Below are 18,786 nucleotides of genomic sequence, written 5' to 3' on the forward strand. Positions count from 1 at the left end.
TGTAAGAGCGGCCTTGCTGAGTAGATATTTGAGAGGATCAATTTTTGCAACTAGCTTGATGGTGTGTGCTAGCATGTAATGTCAAAACTTCTGAGACGCAAAGACCACTGTTAGGCAAGCCTTTTCAATGAATGTATAGTTGAGCTCATAGCCATTCAATGTTCTACTGATGTAGTATATGGTGTGTTCCTTTCCTTGTTGATCTTCTTGTGCCAATAATGCCCCTAGTGAAATATCTGTTGTTGAGATGTATAGAATAAGTGGCTTTCCGGCGACTGGTGGTACTAGAACTGGTGGATTCATCAGGTACTGTTTGATTTGATAAAAAGATTCTGCACACTTAGCCTCCCATTTGAATGGTACATTTTTGTGTAGCAAATGGTTAAATGGTAGACTTTTATTTGCTAGCTGAGCGATGAATCGCCGGATTGATTGAAGTCATCCTTGTAGAGATCTGAGTTGACTGATATTCCGTGGTGGTGGCATTTCCATAATGGCTTGTACCTTTGCTGGATCTACTTCAATACCCTTAGCTGAGACTATGTAGCCAAGTAACTTGCCTGATGTAGCCCCGAAGACACATTTCTTAGGGTTAAGCCTGACTTGGAATTTCTCCAATCGATCAAAGATTTTTGTTAGGATGCCAAGATGTTCTGCTCTAGTGAAGGACTTAGCTAGTAAGTCATCCACATAGTCTTCCATAAATGTGTGCATCATGTCATGGAATATTGTGGTCATTGCTCTTTGATAAGTGGCCCCTGCATTCTTTAAGTCGAAAGGCATAACATTCCAACAGTATGTCCCCCAAGGACAGGTGAATGTTGTTTTATCTTGATCTTCAGGAGCTATTTTGATTTGGTTATAGCCTGAGAAACCATCCATTAGTGAGAGCATTGCATGACCTGCTGTGAGATCTACAATTATGTCGATACTTGGCAGAGGAAAGTCATCTTTTGGACAAGCTTTGTTGACGTCTCTGAAGTCAGTGCATATTCTGATACTACCATCTAGTTTTGATACTGGAATGATATTGGATATCCACTCTGCATAGTCAATGGGTCGGATGAATCTGACGTCTAATAATTTTTTTAGTTCAGTTTTGACCATGAGTGCCACCTGTGGATTCATCTTTTGTAGCTTTTTCTTGACTGGCTTAACTCCTGTAGAGATGGACAAGTGATTCATGATTAAGTGTGGATCTACTCCGGGCATATCAGCATATGACCAAGCAAAGTTGATTTGTTGTTCTTTAAAGAAGATGATGAATGTCGATCTTTCTTCCTCTGTCAGAGATTCTGCAAGATGTATATTTCTAGCTGCTTTTGTGGTACCAATGTTGATTGATTGAGTAGGCTCAATCAATATGGGCGATCGCTCATGAAAGTGCTTAGGAAGAGTGTCAAGTCTCCCATCGTTAGGTGCCTTAAAAAGGTTTTCACCCTCCGATGCGTCCTTTATTTTTACTTTTTTATGATCTAGAGCTGCCATTGACTGGTTTTCAGCATTAGATTCTTTATTCGGTGCATTTTTGCGACTGAGAGACTTGGCACTCCCTGATTGACAGATATCATTATTTCGTTCACTGGTAGAGCCTGTTTCTGGATTTATGGTACATAGGTAATGGACAATAGATGCATCATCTGGGAAAATTGGCATATCATTTGTTTCAGGTTCGTCCCAGTCGATGAGGTCAGGAAAGACAAGTGGTAAGGAATCATTGGGTGGATCAAGTTCAGCTACCGTAAGTGTTAGGATAGAGTTTTCATCGTGATGGGTCTTGGGTTTAAAGAAATTTAAGATTTCGTCGAGGTCTTCGATGGTATCATCTTCCACATAGACTTGTTCATAATGTTTCTATTCACTTTCCTGAGCGTCATAGATATTTTGCGGTCCAAATTCAAGAGGTCTATCCTCTGCGTTATGTTCTTCCTGAGAAAGGGATATAGAATCAGTATCATCTAGGATATCAGTAGTAGCATTGGAGCAGGTACCCCATTCATATTCATTGGAATTTGTCTCATAGGCATCATCCCAGATTCTATCTGTGCTGTAAACAGGTGTATTGTACGGTGAAAACAAATCTTTGATGATGGATACCATTTTGATGGTTTTTGTAGATTCTGTATCAGATCTGTCTTCTACTTGCTGGATTTGTTCATAGATTGTGCTTCTTCGGGGAGGAATAATGGTATTTGAAGATGTCCTGATTTGTTCTTGAGATATTGGTGTTTGAATATGATCTACTGCTGCGGATAGGGCCCTTTTGTGACTTAGAAGTTTTTCCTGATGTAACTTCTGATCTTGACGTTCCCGTGCCTTGCGGATTGTTTCTGCTGATTCAAAAAGTGCTTCCTGCCAGGATTCTTCTTTGTACGGTGTCTTTACTTTCCATTGAGGTTTGATAGGTAGGTGAGGCAGCCGTTTCAATAGGAACGTGAGTTTAGAACCCAATCCTGCTTTGTTTCTGCTAGGTTGTGAAGGAAGATCTATAGGTTCAGTGACTCCTTCTTTGCGTTTGTCAATGGGTCCTTTACCATCATATCCCATTTGCTTCATGATTAAGTAGCCTTTTCCATACATGTGTGTTGGTAGAATAATGTCCAGAGCAGCTGCTCTATGATTTTCTTCTTCATCTTTGTATAACCAGCTAAGAACATCTTTGTCTTCTGATTCGTGTGCTAGAGTACCCAATTGGATGAAGGTACCATCAAATTTAGTGATGGGTTGAGTAGCCAGTTGTGTTGATGTAGTAGGCAAACCATGCGATCTAGGTGAGGTTGGCAATTTTGCCAAACATAAAGGCTCCAAAGAGTATTCTCCCATGCCTTGGTCTTTGATTTGCATTTTCTTCTTGAAGTCTCCCCATAAGGAGTTGGATTTTGCCGTGTGTGGATCTGATGTTGAAGATTGCTGTTTTTCTCTATTATGAGGAACCAAACTGTCCTGGGCTGCCCCCATTGCATTGCAATGTTGAAATGGATTATGATCAGCAGATATGGAGATTTCTTGTCCATCATAAGGAAACTTGACACACTGGTGATATGTAGAAGGGACTGCTTGCATTTCATGTATCCAGGGTCATCCTAACAAAATATTGTAGGTTAGATCAATATCTAAGACTTGACAAATAGTATCCTTTTGTACTGGGCCTACTTGAATAGGTAATATTACTGTGCCTTTAGAGGACCGTTCTTCATCATCATATGCTTTCATGGTAATCTTTTTACAAGGATCAATAGATTCTTCTGAGAAGCCCAATGCACGGATAAGTTTTAAAGTACAGATATTAAGGCCGGCTCCTCCATCTATTAGGACTCTCTTGACTCGGTGTTTGCAAACAATGACTTCAATATGGAGAGGAGTATTATGCAGATGACTCAATGAGGTATTGTCATGCTCTGAGAAGGTGAGGTTATGAGGTCCTGTCATATGGGCGACCATGGCTTGAAATCTGTCTGTATCCAGATTTTGAGGTACATTTGTTTCCAATAATGCTTGCTCCAATATGTCTTTGTGCTTGGGTGATAGTTTTAATAATTCCAGGATAGATATCTGAGCTGGAGTCTTGCGTAGTTGGCTAACCAAGTCATATTGGATTTTTGGTGTGGTAGTTGTAGGTGCAGTATGTCCCTTCAAGACATATTTCTGAGTGCGGGTTGTTACATTGACAGATTCATGATTACGCTGATCTCGGATGGTGATGACATTTACTTGATGATCTTCAGCTGATATATGATGGATAGTGTTATTGTAGATGTGATTAATACGAGCTCCGCGTGTATCATTTGAAGTAGATGCTCCATCTTTATTGTAATTTGGGAGAGGATTTTTAAAGGCTCCATGATCACCATTTGTTTTGAGACCATCGACCATTAAGTCACCTCGATCAATCATGTCCTGTATTATATGTTTCAATATCATGCATTCGTTTGTTCTATGACCCTTGTTGCGATGGAAATCACAATAGTGTGAATCATTCCACCAAGGTGGTTTGATTGGGGGTTCATAATTGTTGAGTTAAAGAAAGAACCTTGTTTGCCAAAAGTTCTCTGAATGCGGATTCTAGTGATTGTCCCAGTGGTGTGAAGATACACTTTTGGAAATTGTTAGTGTTGTTGCGTGGATTGTTGTTAGGTCCAGGATTCATGTTTTTGCCTTGATTATCATTGGTGTTGTTTGTGTTGAATTGTCCTTGATCAGTGTTTTGCGCATATGTTTTAGCACTGGGAGTAGCATTTTTAGCATTTTTCGTGTTCTGAGGACTTCCAGATAATGCAAGCACTGGTTGTTTAGATTTGGGATCATGTGATTCGTTGTTGCCTTCGTTTTTGTTTCAAGTCCAAAATCGAGATTTGTCAAAGTTGGTGTTGTTTTGGTTATTGTAGTTTGATGAGTTCCTTCCTTGTAGAATTTAAGTGTTCCCTTTTTGACATAGGCTTCCTCTACTTGAATGCCATTTTCAATCAATTTAGTGAAAGATGGTATGCATTGAAGTTTGAGTCTGTAACTCATTTCGCCATTCAAGTTATCAATGAAGATTTCCATTTTCTCTTTTTCAGGAATATCTCGAGGATATCTGGAGACCATGCGTCTCCAGCGTTGAAGGAACGCCATGAATGTTTCATTGTTCTTTTTTTTGGTGTTGCAAACATCTAGCATGGTTATGGCATGTTGGATGTTGTAGGAATAGTGGGTTATGAATTTGTTAACCAATTCATCAAATGATCTAACAGGTGGTGAAATTTTGGATAACCATTCCATAGTTTGCCCTCCCAAGCTTCTGGGGAATAACCTCATCAAATAGGTGTCATCATGAGCAAATTCAAGGCTCAGTGTGCAAAATTCTCGAACATGATCTCTGGGATCACTTTTCCCATCATATTTATCAAATTTGGGAACGTCTGAGTTTGGAGGAAAAGGCACCATGTTCAAGCTTCTGTCAAATGGATAAGGACAAATTTTGTTTAAAGAGTACCGCACTATTGTCCCTTGTTGCATATCCTGTATTTGCCTTTGCAACATTTGCATTTGTTGAGTAAGAGCAATCAAGGGTGCATTGTCTTGCCGAGGAAAAAGTTCTTGCCTTGTATTGGTTCTCAGCTGAAAATGAGTGGTAAATGGTATATGTTGCTCTGGTGTTTCTAGTTCAGGTATACGCATTTCTGGTATGCGTTGTTCTGGAATGTGTTGTTCAAAGTTATGTTGTTCAGGTATGTGAGTTTCTTCTTCTCAGTTTTGTTCTTGAGATGCATATTGCCGAGATCCGGTTTGAAAAAGATTTGGGTTGAAATCTTCAGGAAGTTTAACGCCCTTGCTTGTGAGCATCAACAAATATTTTTCCTTCTCATTTCCCATGAGCTTTTCGACAAGTTTTTGGAAGGAGGGATTTACTTGACATTCCCGAAGAAGGGCTTCAGTAATTTCAGGTTCTTCTACGGGTGGAACTTCAAAAGGATTTGATAATCTGCGATTCGTACTTGATTCTACGTGTGCCTTGCTTTGTTTGTCTCGTTGAGAGCGAGTAACAGGCATGTTAATAGAAGCTTTCAGTGATGAAAGGTACAAAAGCCTCCTCGATGTGTTGCTCGGACGTTGGTGGTTCTGGTCGAGATGTGTTATATGTGATGCACTCGTCGGGCAAGAATGCTGGATTGATTTTTCCACCGCGGTTTATGGTTTGATTAAAAGCAGTCTTTTGATAGTATGCTCTTGTCTTCAAGGGTTCCTTGTCAAACTCGCTAGATTTGTTTTGGATATAACGTTTGACGTGATGAAGGAATACCCGATGACATTTGAAGAGTTGACGATTGATGTATAAAAACTTATTTCGTTTGATGAATTTGGAAAAACTAGGTTGTCGTTTCTTTAACGTGATGTTACGATAGAAGTTCTTTCTTCTCAGAATAAGGGGATTAGTCATGCAAGAGTGATCAATGATTTCCTTTGATTGGTTTGGATTCAGTTGATTCTTGTTTTGGAAATTTCAAATCTTACTTTATCAGAGTGAAGGTTGCCCCTTCATGATAAAGTGTGTCAAATGATATGGATAAAAGCTTCCCGATCTGGAAACTGGATTTGATGATTTGAGAATTTTAAACAAGCGTTTTGAGATAGAAATCCGTAAGATGGTAAAGGATTTTGATGACACTGATGATGAAAATTTTCCAGATTATGATAGGAGAGACATCCTCTATTGTGCGATTTGTTTAGGATTCGGACAACTTTGTGTAACACAAATTTAGCTTGAGAAAAGTTTTTAATATTTTGTTTTTGTCACTCTGGTTTGATAAAAGATGATTTTTGATGAAAAAAAGTCTTTAAAATATTTTTGAAATTTTCAAAAATTTTCAGTTTTGGACTCTCTGTTTTTTGGCCTTAGATCACGCGCTAAAACAGAGTTTACCTGGGCTACTGAATTTACCTGATGCACTAAAGGAATGAGCACACGTGCTAATTTGTCCCGAGATACGCGCTAAAATTTGAATTATGGAAAATTTTTGTTTAACTAGTGAAAAATCTACGCGCTAGACTGGACTTCAAATGCGCTAACTATTGGAGTATATGCGTTACAATATGGTTTCTACGCGCTAAGCTGTTTCTTCCACGCGCTAAAGTTAGGTCTATTGAAATTTGTTGTTGAATTTTTTGAAAAAGTTACGCGCTACACTGCGCCTGATACGCGCTAGCTGTTTGAGTAAATGCGCTAATGTATATATGCTACGCGCTAGGATGTGGCTGCCACGCGCTAAAAGTAGGACTGTTGAAAATGGTTATTGAATTTTTTGAAAAAGTTATGCGCTACACTGGGCCTGATACACACTAGCTGTTTGAGTAAATGCGCTAATGTATATATGCTACGCGCTAGGATGTGGCTGCCACGCACTAAAAGTAGGACTATTTAAAATGTTTATTGAATTTTTTGAAAAAAAAAAGTGCTACACTGGGCCTGTGAAGCGCTAACTGTTTTGTTTTATGTGCTAATCCTTGGTTCCCACGCACTAAGAGGTTGCTGCGACGCGCTAGACTGTGTTGTGGATGCACTAAAGGATTGTATACCAGTTTGCCTAATGATCAAACACCACTGTTTTAATTCTACGCGCTAATTTGAGGCTTGGATGCGCTAGCAAAAGTTTTCTACACGCTAAGATGTTGTTCTTATGCGTTAGACTGCCCTGATTTTTTGGTTTGAGATTTTTTATTTTTGTTGAGAATTTTTTAAGTGCGATGGATGATTTTCGGAAGTAATAAATACAAGCACAGCACAAAAAGTACAACCATTTTGCCTAATCTAACAAAAAGTGTATGTTCTACGAGAATGTGTTCAAATCCCTAATGTTTTAACAAGTTTCGATACAAGTAATACACTTCAAAAAGACTCTTTATTCAAGGGTCATAAATAACATCATAGTCCACTAGTCTCGATACTCCGTCAGCTCAAACAACCGTGTCACCCCTAGGGGGCGCCCGTTTTTTTGCCTTTTGCCAGAAGTTAACCCAAAGTGAATTGCTTCACAATTGAGTAGTTATCTTGAGAGATATATGGTGAGTAATCTTGGGGGCGGATTCTTCCCCACCCTTGCACTATGATGTTACAAATGTTTGGTTACTGACTCGGTTCAAAGCTTCTAATTCTATGGTTCGTAATCAGGCTTCCTATTCGACCGTCAGTGATAAACTCCCTCAGGAGGCTTCCCAACCTTTAGAACAAAGGTTTTACGTATCTCGAGGATACTGGGGGAAGGCTAATCACTGCGCGCAACCGTTGAAAAGGACTTTCATCACTTTCCATATTTGATTATAGTGGGTTGGAATTCTTGGTTTCAAAGTCATTCCCCACTTAGGTCGTTCCCTTCACACCGGCCATAAACAGCTTTAAGAGTTGATTGCAACTCCTCGGGAAGGCAGGCCTGCTAAAGGATGTAAATGCTTTGAAATAATGAAAGCTGTAAGAGTGGGCTGGATTTTTGATCACCCAGTGAAGGGGAGAGCATATTCCTACCACTTTCGAGACAGAGCAATCAATTGTTTTTTATCCTTTCAAATCAGTGATTTTGCTAAAATCTATGTGGAGATGTTGCTCTACAAAACATGATGTTCATTTTTATCCGGGCAAATCAATGATTTTCTAATTTATGAAAGGGGAACGGTCAACAAAACAAATGTTCGATTTTGAGGTCAACAAAAGAAATCAATTTACACACGAAAAGCGTCCCTGCTCCACCTACAAGAAATTATCAGAATCCTGCAAGCAAACAAAAAATTTGTTAGCTGATTTGGTGGACTTCCACAAGTTTAAAATTTCTTTTTCGGTTACAATTTTAAAATTTTCCTCTGTCTGTTATGCGCTACAGAATGGCTTTCACGCGCTACAATAGAGACAGGATGCACTACAACTATTTTCCGATGCGCTATACTGTTCAATGAATGCGCTATTCTACAAGTTCGAAGCGTTGTTCTGTGGTTTTGCTGAGACCTGCAAGAAAATTTTGAATTTAATGCGCTAATGTTTGAATCGCACACGCTGAATGATAGACTATAAGCGCTGAACTGTGGATCTTATGCGCTATTTTGGTGATTGTCTGCGCTATTATGCGATTTGCCCGCGTCGAGACCTACAGGAAAACGTTAGAAAGAGTCATGCACTAAGATAATGTCTTCACGCGCTAAAGAATAGGGCCTACGCGCTAAACAGTGAGCTGGATGTGCTACTCTGTTGATTGGATGCGCTAAACAGTAACCTGAAAGCGCTACTTCAATTTTCCCGCGTGTCTGCAAAAGAGGTTAATTTCAAAAACCGATTTGTTATTTGGGGTCGTGCCCCACGGTGGGCGCCAGAAATGTATGCGGGAAAAGTGGGCGAATAAAACTTAATATGTGAAAATTTATTAGAATACTAGTCCACACACACACAGGACTTCTTGATGCAAGCTATGGAGTAACGTAGTGTTACTCAGCTTCCCAAGGAGGGTCCCATGGTTCTCTATCTCACAATGTCCCTCAAACCAATGTTTTTGCTCTCAGATCACTGAGCAAAATGGTTTAGGGATGGCAAATATGAGAACGAGAGATGCTTTTGATTGATTTTAGTATGAGATGTGTTGTAAGCTATGTATGATGCTAAAATGCAATAAACTAAATGATAAGATGTCAAGATTAGTATGAATACTATCCTAGCATACTATATTTAGTCTATAATTGAGCTAAAATGATAAAGAAATTATTCTAAACATGCATATTTAGTCTAATTCCTGATCTAAAAGAGGCTAAATGAGGGGCATAAAGATGATATGAAAGCTTGAAAGAATTTGAGCATAAGTATAATGCTTCAAATTTGAAAGATCATTGTTAAGAATGGAAGAATGAGAGCTCTATTTATAGCACAAACAGGGCAATGGATGGTCAGGATTGAATGGTTTAATCAAGGGCCAAGTTTGAAAGTTGGGGATCCATGTGCACAATTGGCACCAATGAAATGGTGACAAGTGTCAACATAGGATTGGGTTGAGAGAAGAGGTTGGAGGCATTAAAGGCCTGAGAAGACCTCATGGTTATCTAAAGGCTAAGCGTCAAGTCTAGATTAGGATTACCCAATGGATTAAGATTTAATCCCAGGATAAACCTTTGTGCAAATGATTAAGAGATAATCATGGTCAAAGCATTAATGGCCTGATGAGACCCTTGGGTTGGATAGAGGTTGAGTCAAAACAAATGTTTTAACCATGTGGGAGGGTTTGAATTAACCATTAATGGTTATTGGAGACTTTGAGGATTAAGTGGTTGAAGGTTGGAAGCCTTCAATGGTTTTCAAAGACTTTAAGGGTTTTAGTGGTTGAAGGTTGAAAACCTTCAATGGTTATCAAAGACTTTAAGGTTTTTGAGAAGTGACTTCCCTTTGCTTAGGAATATGACAAAATTTAGAGGAGGGTTAGGTTAATTAGAAGTGTTTAGAAGATTCTAGAAGGGATTAGAAAGGGGTTTGGGATTTTGCAAGTGGATGGGGGGATAATAGGATTTAATTGAAATAATTTAATTCATTCAATTTGGTTGTAATTTGGAGAAATTAAATAAATTAGATTTATTCAATTTGGGATAACTATTTAATTAAATTTGAATTTAATTAAAAGTGGATAGGGGGATTTTAATTAAATAAAATGATTTATTCATTAAATGGGTATAGTGAATTTAATTTAAATAAATTGAATAATTTATTTAATTAAATAGAGGAATGTGGATAGTTTAATTAAATTGGATTTAATTAAATAGAGAAATGAACATAAAATATTCATTTAGGAATATGGTCATTTTTATACGTCTACACTTTCTTATTGAAAAAAATCCAATGAAATTCCCTAGTAGCCCCTCTCAAGACTCTAACACTCACTTGGAAGCCACTCCCCCTATCATGTTCCTAAACCTTAGGGTATAACATCAATATAGTAAATCTTGAGAAAATTTCATAATACATCATAACAAAGGTTCCTTAACAAATTTGAAACTTATTCACATCTAATCCATAATGCCAATATTCCAAAATTCTCATGAAATAAACTAAAACATGGAACTAATAATCTCAACAACATGATACATCCAAAATGTGAAACCAATAATAGATCGCTGCCAAGGCATATGCATATATCCAAAACCATAACTTTCATTTAACCAAAATCCTCAAAGACAAGAAAATTTCGAAACTAGAAAACATCAAAGGGAAACTGAAAAAGTCCCAAAAACCAAGCCTTTGGTTTGATAAATACAACACCGACTACAAAAAGCAAACAAAGACACAAAAACCATAGAATAAAAATTTAGCACAGAACTATGGTGCATACATACATTTTCATGGTGCATACACAAGCTCTTTTAGTGCATATATAGCACAAAGTAGCACTTTTGATGAATAAAATAGTGCATAATCATAATGGAATAGTGCATAGATGATATACACCAATGCATCTGACTCTTAGGATGACGCATTCGACATAAAGTCTTTTGCTTTCATTGCCTAGTTTAGATCACATGAACAACAAAATAGCGCATTCAACCAATACAATAGCACATTTGTTCATCAAATTAGCGCATATGATTTAGAAGATAAAATATGACTAATATGCAAACCAAAATAATCGACTAAGTCCAAGAACAACTTGAATATAGATTCTGACTTTAATCAAAAACACAGGAAGGTGTGTTACAACCAAGAGCAAGATGAACAACAATAAAATGGAAACAATACTGCTAGTTCAAAATAAAGACATCCCCTAAAAATCAAAATCCTCTGACAATCAAGAAAACTTAGAACTTCACTGTAGTACCCCTGCCCTAATCAAATGTTTTTATTTTAGTGCATACCTATTATTGTGGTTTTCGCACCAGTTTGTATGCAAGTTAATTAATTCTCCTATTTTGTGTTATTATCTCGGGCTAACGCTTTCATTAAGTTTATATATGTATGCATGTATGACTCTTGGTTGCAGGAGATTTCAGGTACAATGTCGCATGGGTGCAAGGTTCGTGTTTGTCTGAATTTGCAGGTTTGAGTGTACCTCTTTGGTCCTTAGAGGTTGGATTAGGTGGTCGTAAGACCCTCGTTTGACCTAGTCGTGCTCAAGTGAGCATCGTCAGTCGTCGTCGGTATTCCCTTTGGTTGGGTTTGTGGGTCGTCTATCCATTTGGCTTTCTTGGGTTGCGTGTTTTGTGTGTATGGTTAAATTGAGCAATTAGTCCTTAGTATTTAATTTGATTAAATATGTGTTTGTACATTAAATATTAACGGACTAAATTAAACAGGGCTTCTTTATGCGATTATCGTTAAATTGAATTGTTCGATTTAAATTGGGAGCAAGTTCAATTAAATAGTTAATTTTAATGTTAAACGTATTATGTTTATGCCTATGAAAAGAAAGATTTAAATTTAATTGTAATAGAATTAATTTAATCTTGTTGGCATTTTGGAAATAGAAAGGTTAAATTCAGTTATTTGGAAAAATCAATTTTAAATTGGAAAAGCAAGTTAAATTATTGATATAGTTTAAAAAAATTATTTTTGTGATTTATTTTAAATGAAAATTTTAAATCCAAAAATAAAATTTTTGGTCAAACTTTTCCCATTTAACCTAGACTTTTGGAAAAATATGGGAGATTGATTTTTTTGGAAAAATATTTTTGGATGGAAAATTTGGGGGTTTTGGGAAGAGAAGGAATTTCTTGAGCTAGAGAATTGGGCTCTTCTTCAATCTTGCTAGGATTGCTGAGCCAAGTAGGCTTCTGGTTAATTTCATTGATTTCCTTGTTTTAAAGAAATTGTTTTGGATTTTTAAGAAATTTGTGTGTAAAGATTGAAAAATCTCATCTATTTGGGGAAAATGAAACATATGCAAATTTATTTCCAATCCAAACCCTTCTTGTTTGTTTCCATTCCAAGTTTAGATTATGGTTGCTCTGATTGTTTTTAAAATCAAAAATAAAATTGAGATTGGCTGGTTACAATGAAAATTTGATTAAATTCTAAATTATTGCTTTCAAATTTAAGCTTCAATCAGATAAAATTGCTTGGGTTTGGATAATGGATGTTAATCCTTATCATTTTGCCAATATGGCATTGTTTTGGAAAAAATTACCTTCTTGAATCTAGTTATTTGAAAAATGAAGAAAAAAAAATTCTTTTAAGTCTCTGGGAGACTGGATTTGTTAGACTGTGTTTTACACAGTAAATAATTTTAAAAATAAAAAAATAATATAAACCCACGTGGCAGGGCACAAACCCCCACCACGTGGGAGGCAGTGGCTACCAAAGGTAGCGGCTGCTACCTATTGGCAGCAGCGCTACCAAAGGTAGCGAACTGCTACCTTTTGGTAGCAGTGCTGCCAAAGGTAGCGTGGGCTACCAAGGGGGACCCACATGGGGTCCACGTGGGTATCCCCCCCGTTCTTTCTCTTTTTTATTGTAAATTTTTTTAATATATTTTTTTTATGCAAAAAAAAAATATATAATATTTTCATATTTTATAATAAATGTTTTTTTTTAAATATATTTTTTATAATTAAAAAATATATATAATAATAACTTATATTAATAAATGTAGTTTTTTTAAATTGAGTTTTAATAAAGTTTAAAAAAATAGCATTCAATTAATAAATTGTGATTAGTTTGTAATTAATTAATTGTATAAGTGGTAATATACATTAATTAATTTTCAAAATTGTATTTTATTAGTAATGCATGTTTTTCTTATTAGATACTTAATTTGTTATTTTGTTATTAATTATTAATTGTTATATTTTATTAATCATGGATTAATGAGCGTATATTAATTAATAGTTAATTTTGGCATTCTTTTCTATATGCATAAGGAAATAATTGTTAAGTTAGGATGGACTATCTTTAATTGGATTCCTTTTATGTTTATGTTTCCTTGATCTGTATAGTTTAACTTGGCTCTGAAAAGACAAATTTGGAGTAATTATTTTTGAACCAGTATGGCAATGATGTTTTAATTGAAGATTAAATATCATATTTAGTTGATTAATGGTTGTTTAATTATATTCATGTGAAATTGGTTTAAGAACTCATAATGGCGTATTTATGTATGTTCAATGCAAATAAACCTTAGAGAGTTAGAAAACCAAGAACAACCTGTACTTAGATGAAGTAGATAACTGCAATCTAACTTAGATCATTTAGAAAACTTGATCGACATTTAATGTTTAAATCATTTCAGAAAAGACTGTATTTGCTAGTTATTGCCTATGCGAGTTTAATTTATGTATTCGCTTTTGCTTAAGTAATGGCAAGCCTTGCTTTGTTTGATTGGACCATGTCATATGGTTGATTTGGGTACCTGTTTCTGTCCTCGGTCTCGAGTTGACTGTTATTTTGTTGTGGTGTTGTATTGGTCATATCCTTTATGTGGGTGTCGAATGATGATTTTTGGTTGACCATAGTTGGTCAGGTCTCTGGTTAGAGTCTCGTCAGTAAGTGTACATCTATTGAGTCATGTTTGATCAAAGGGTTGTTCCCTCCATTTTGAACTCTGTTTGCTTGACCATAAGTATTCTTTGGTTTTTGAGTTCGTCTGAGTATAGTCTAGTGTCATATGGGAAAGTGGCTTTCGATTGAGGGTCACGCCCAAAAAGGCTGCTGGGTAACCCATCGAAAGTGAGTCTAATAAGTGATAACGTAATAGTAGATTAGAATGTTAATCTCTAAGTAAGATAATTGTACCTCACACATGGGACGAGTGCTAACATAGACTCGACATGCTGTGAGAAGGCCTGAAATGGAAAACCATCATCCTTGTCTTCACGAAAGGATGTGTGGGTCCACATGAGGCTTGGATGGACTAGAGGTTCGGATTAGGTTGCCAGGGTAACCCAGTGTGTGGGGTCGGAACCTATGAAGACCTGCCATGGTAACCATACCAGGTTGTGTGATGACACTTGTCCCCTACGTTCACTAGTGTGTTGTTGTATGGTCTTGATAGGAGCACCTTTTGTGGAGTCGTCCTGTTGCTTATGCCCTTGTGAGAACCTGATTTCATACTAGACCTTAGGTTACGATGACTCAGTTTTGTGGATGCTCTAGTGGACCTTTGTATTAGCTTCGATTATGCTCAGCTGGATCCTTTCCTTTTTAGGGATCAATTATGTATTTATTGACTGATGTGGTCATTTGTATATTGGTTATGTTTCGCCTTGATGGTAGGATTGTAAATTATGAGAACCTCATGTATTCTTAACTTTATTAATTATCAAAGGGGTCTTGCAGTTGAGCAGACCCGAAGATGTAGCCCTTTAGGGGTGAACTTTGAGATCATCTTGGTGTTATGTGATGCTTTTATTCTTATGTTTCAAGTTTAGTGTTAGCATGTATGGATGACATTTTGATAGAATGTATAAGTGGATAAGATGAAATTAATTTAAAATGCTTGTATGCAGTCCTCTCTTGAATGCAGTAAATTGTATCATGAAACAATGTAGCTTAGAGTAATGGAATATATTCAGTTGTTGTTAAGGAAATTAGTATGCATGGAAAGATCTCATAAGTTTATGATGAAATTCTTGTGTTAGAATATTAGATACATGGCTTATATTTTAATGAAAAGTTTGAATGAAGAGTATGAATAAATCTTAATGGATGAACCTTATCTTGTAATTTATATTTTCATCTTCTGAAAGAAATTATCCTTGTTTAAGAATTATTTCATTATAAGATAATCAACTTATTGGAATTATTAGTGTGAGTTAAGTTAAATGTGTGATTAAGTAATCACGTTGGGAAACTCTTTAGGTGTTAGTTGATGTCTTCCGCTATGTAATCTGAATTTTGATATCTCGTTGTATCTTAATGTTGTGTTTATCTTTTAAAAAAAATTATTGCACTCTATTCTTATATGTTTTAGCTTTATCCCTTCGGGGTTTCCTGGCAGGGCATTACATTCACTCTTGGCAACACAAATATTGAAACCCAACATAGAATTGCAGAACCATAAAGTCCTCTAAGGAATTGAAAATTAAACTCCAAGGTATACTCTTAGATACAAACACAACAATAAAAGACCCAAAAGCTTCATACTGCCAATGGAAATAAACAAGCCTTCCAACCATTCTACAAGCACAAAGATGGGAAAAACACAGAGATCTTAGGATTGCACAAACACATCACACAGACATGGGGAATACAATCTTTCCATAAATCAAAATGCATAAGATGGGATTCAAACCACCGACCTGGAAATTGAAGAATAGATAATGAAAATTCGCAAAAGAGAAGACACAGCCAAGCCAAATAATCCACGGCCAGTCAATCCTTCCAACACGACCACAACTACAATCCAAACCAAAAGCCAAGCTCCAATCCTCAAGTATCTGTGAAGCCATACCCCAAATTAAAAAACAATTTTCAAAGGACCAAGAATTCTCCAGCCAAAAGAACCTCACAACAATATCAAAAATCTATATTTAAAATTACACAAAAATCATACCTCATTTCAGCCAAAATCAAAATAATGAAAATAATAATACACTTACCAACTCTCCACAAAAATCGGGATAAAATAATGTTAAATGATATTATTAACCAAATGCAACCAATAGTAAGAAAGGGTAAGTAAATGAACAAGAAAACAAATAGGTAAAAGATTAGAGAATAAAATAAATCAATAAATAAATAACCAATAACCAATAAATCAAATGCCTAAATAATAAAAATGCTCAACTAATATAATTCCCACAATACAAATATTAATTTATTATAAATTCCAATTAAATAAATATATTTATATTTACATTAATACCAACCATATAATTAATTTAACACAAATAACTATATAAATCAATTAATTAACAATTTAATTAATGATCACAACTCCACGAAGCATCCCAACATAGGATTAAATAAAATACCACATAACATCTAGCAAGGCAACTCTAGCCAAGACACTAAGACTGACAAGGTACCAAGCCTAGAGTATGATAAGACCCCATGTCACCTCCAATTAACTTTCCATTGGGTTTAGAGACACACTTAGACTTGTGAAACCAGGTGGAGACAATTTCTAGTACATGCATCCTACACCACACCAACATCTATACAACAACATAGTCATCGGATATAGCATGAAATAAACAAACAGGTGAAAGAAAAACACAACATCATATTGTGCTTGTAAACAAGTGGTATCACATCGTCTCTTTCATGAACACAACAATAATACAATCAAAGCAAACACAACATCATCAATATCCTCATCATTTCCAATATAAATATGAAATAAGTGTATCACATAGCACCATATCATCATGAGCAGATTTAAACCTCAACATGTATATAAAGAGTGCATATAGATAACCAAACACGTGTCCAACCATCATAATAGTCCTGAATATATCATCATACACATAAAACCATAATATATATCAACTATCAATGTGCAATGTCTTGCATCAAACTGAAAGTATCCAAAATATAAATCAAGAAATAAGTATCAACCAAAAGCATCATCAAAGAGTGTGATATGGAAGGGAACTACATCCCCCCACCTTGGCTTCAACTTACTTCTGGAAGTTTGAGAACAAATAGGGAAAGATCTCTATCATCTGTATTATATCCTCCCATGTCATTGAAGATTCATCATTTGAGTCCCATTGGACCCTTACCTACTCTATATTGTGATTCCTGAGGGTCATCCACTGACGCTATGCAGAATACACATGGGCTCCAAAGAAAGTGGCATGTCCTCTACCTGCAAGGCATTTTGATCCAAAATATGGGTCACGTTAGGGAAATAAGGCCTCAAAACTTAAACATGAAACACATCATGGATGTGAGACAAGCTAAGTAGCAAGGCAAGGCGATAAGCCACGGGACCAATCCTCTCCAAAACCTCAAATGGTCCAATAAAATAAGGTGCCAACTTAGAGCCTTTTCCATAACAGATAGGACCCTTCCACAGGCAAACCCTCAAAAACACCTTGTCTCCCATGGAAAACTGTCGATCCACATGATGAGCATCTACATACTTCTTTTACTATCCTGTGTCACCTCTAAGTTATCCCGAATACGAGTCACCTACTGCTCCATCCCCTATAACATCTTTGGCCCCAAAATAACTCTATCCTCTAAACGATTTCAACTCAAAGGCATATGAAAAAGTTGATCATACAAAGCTTGAAAAGGAGACATACCAATTGAAGTATGATATCCATTATTATAAGAAAACTCCACCAAATACAAGTAGTCATCCCATCGCAATTGTTGATAATTCGGAGAATATCCTCTAGAACTAAATTAATCCTCTCAATCTTCCCATCTATCTTTGGATGATACATTGAACAAAAGGTCAACTAAGCTTCTAAAGCATGCTAAAGAGAAGTCCCTAATGCTGAAGTGAATACAAGATCTTGATCTAATATAATCTGACGAGGAATCCCATGCAACCTCACAATATCCTCCATGAAAACTCGAGCCACTACCATTGTCGTGTAGGAAGATCGAATCGAAGAAAAGTGTGCCACTTTCATCAACCTATCAACGGTGACCATCATAGCATCATGTCGGTGATAAGAAATTAGCAAATGAACAATAAAGTACATGGATAATATGATATCCCATTTCCACTCTAGAACTAGGCTCGACTGCAACAAACCAGCAAGATGTTGATTCTCGACCATCACTCTCTATCACTCCAAACATCGAAACACAAATTCTTCTATATCACACCTCATACTAGACCAATGGTACAACTATCGCAGGTCCATGTGCATCTTCTTGACACCTTGGTGTGCCGAGTAAGGTGCACGATGTGCCTCTGTCAAGATCAAAACATGAAGCCCTTCTGAAGGCGGAACACAAATATGTCCCAAATGGTGAAAAAGACCATCAAACTCCAAAGAATAACTTGCAAATATCCCCTGAAGGGCTCTCCCTAAAGAAATATCCACTCTCACTTCCTAGTACTAAGCATTTGAAGGAAGCGCACCAAGGATTCGACACCTCAAATCCATGTTGAGAATCACCACTGATAGCTCATGCCTCCTATGAATCAACGCATTTTCCACAACATTCTCCTTCCTTTGAATATACTTGACCTCAAAATCATACTCGCAAAGGAACTCCATCCATCGGCATTGCCTGGTGTTCAAGTTTAGCTAGGTAAACATGTATTTGAAAATCCAATGATCACTATGAAACTCGAACTGATGCCCAAGAAGAAAATGCCTCCATCTCACAAAATAATCAACAACTATCACTAACTCTAAATTATGAGTGGGATAATTCAGCTCTTGATC

Source organism: Cryptomeria japonica, chromosome 4 (genome assembly GCF_030272615.1).
Source record: "Cryptomeria japonica chromosome 4, Sugi_1.0, whole genome shotgun sequence".
In the NCBI taxonomy this organism is placed as follows: Eukaryota; Viridiplantae; Streptophyta; class Pinopsida; order Cupressales; family Cupressaceae; genus Cryptomeria; species Cryptomeria japonica.